This window comes from Arvicola amphibius, chromosome 2, assembly GCF_903992535.2.
Source record: "Arvicola amphibius chromosome 2, mArvAmp1.2, whole genome shotgun sequence".
Taxonomy (NCBI): domain Eukaryota; kingdom Metazoa; phylum Chordata; class Mammalia; order Rodentia; family Cricetidae; genus Arvicola; species Arvicola amphibius.
Genome location: NC_052048.2, coordinates 47651631 through 47653988, shown reverse-complemented (window position 1 = coordinate 47653988; position 2358 = coordinate 47651631).

The following is a 2358-nucleotide window of genomic DNA, read 5'->3' as shown; positions in this document are numbered from 1 at the left end:
CTCTCTCCTACATTCACCAGGCGTTAAGGTGCATGCCTGTGATCCCTTGCCAGGAGGAGGCAGGAAGATTAGGAATTCAAGGTCATCTTCAGGTATACAGTAAATTCCCAGGCCAGCCTCGGCTACAGGAGACTTTGCCAGGAAAAAAAAAATCCAACCAACCAGCCAAATGGACAACAATAATAGTAATAGTAGCTATAATAAAGTGATTGCTTGGGGAGTTTATTTAAAGTAGATACCTAGCTTCCTCCAGCCATAAACCCTGAGCACTGAAAGTGTCTTTAAAACAACCACCTGGAAGAGTTACTCTTTCCTTTAAAAAGAAATTAGGAGCCGGGCGGTGGTGGCGCACGCCTTTAATCCCAGCACTCGGGAGGCAGAAGCAGGCGGATCTCTGTGAGTTCGAGACCAGCCTGGTCTACAAGAGCTAGTTCCAGGACAGGCTCCAAAGCCACAGAGAAACCCTGTCTCGAAAAACAAAAACAACAACAACAAAAAAAAAAAACAAAAAACAAACAAACAAAAAAAAGAAATTAGGGTACAATTCACATTGTATAAAATGTACCCCTTTGGAGCCAGTAGGGTGGCTCAATGGATTAAGGCACTTGCCACCAAGATTTTTGGCCTGAGTTTTGATTCCTAAGACTCACACAGTAGGAGGAGAGAGCCAACCGCTGCAAGTTGTCCTCTGACCTCCACATGAGCCTCACAGCACACACAGCCCCCCCCCCCCCGCACCCTATCCCAAATGAATAAATGTAATAATGTTTTTTGAGACTGGCTCTCACCATGGAACTCTGGCTGACCTGGGGGTCACTATGCAGACCAGGGTGACCTCAAACATACAAAGATCCATCCTTCTGTCTCTGCCTTCGGAGTGCTGGGATTAAAGGCATGTGCCACCACCGCCCGGCTTTATTTATTATCCTTGAGACACAGCCTCTCTACGTAGCCCAAGCTAGCCTCATTTTCTTGTTCCTGACTCCTTAGTAGTTAGGTGTACAGACATATCGCTGCACCTGGCTACTCTCTCTTCCTCCCCCACCCCCTGCCTCCACCTTGTTTCTTGAGACAGGGTCTCACTATGTAGCTCCTGCTGTTCTGGAACTTACTACATAGACCAGGTTAGCCTCAAACTCACAGAGATCTGTCTGTCTGCCTCTGCCTCTGGAGTGCTGCACCACCACCAACCAACTCTAGCCTTCTTTCTTTCTTTCTTTCTTTTTTTTTTTTTTTTTAAGAGCAGGAAATTGGTCTAATGCCAAAGAACTCAAGGAACGAACACTCCTGAGAATTCAAGACTTTTTGCTAAAAACCTTCTCGGTACAACAGATACCATATGGCATCTGATACCCTGTCAGGGTGGAGGGCAGTCTTAGAGACCACGAATGTTATCTGAGCAATGTTCAATTCCGAAAGAATGAACAGTTAACAGAAAAGTCATTGCCAAGTTCATTTGCAATCAGCACCAATTAGTGTTTCAGCTCCAGTGATACCTCCTGACAGTATAGGATATCATTAAGAGCAAGACGTGCTAAGAAAGAAAAGAGAAAAATGAGGAAAAGGAAAGAGAAAGACACAGAGAGAGACTGGGCGTAGTGGCATACACCACCTCTAATTACAGCAAGGGAGGCAGGAGGATTAAGAGTTCAAGGTCATCCTTGGCTACGGGGCAGTTATAGGTTAAAGGTCTCAAGTGGAAAGAGAAAGAGAAAGAAGAAAATGTGGACTTTACACACAATGATAAATATAGATATTCTAACCACATATATTTAAGTACACTTGGGAAATTGTAGCTTTCCAGCTCAGTGGCTCTCCAGTCTCCCTCTGTTCTAGAATCACCGGGGAGTGTTTAAAAATATACTCCCGACCAACCATGACCCCCCAGTACCTCAAGACGTAGCGTCCAGAACTGGAGCTCAGGCTCCTGAGTTTTGAGGTCACCCTCTCCCCGTTCTCACGTACAGGTTGACAACCACTCTTCCAGTGCCTTACATGTTTGTTCTAGTGAGAAGAATCGGAAAACTTCAAATGTCACATTCTATTCCCAAGAAACATTTTCACTGGGAATAGGCTCGTGAAGGACACCATCCTGCCATTCCACAGCCTTGGAACTATAGAAACATCTGTGCTGGCTTTATAATTGACATAGTGCCTCCCTGTACACTTCCTTCCCTGGGTATAATTGTGTAAGAAGTCTCTTAACCATAGCTCTTCTGCTAGGTGATGATTCCATCCACGATCACTTTTTTTTTTTTTGCATTTTAAATAAGAAAAACCAAAAGCTGCCAGAACACAGAAGAGAGAGAGAGAAAGATCTTTTCTTCCACTGCATGAATGTCATCGGGATTCCTTGAA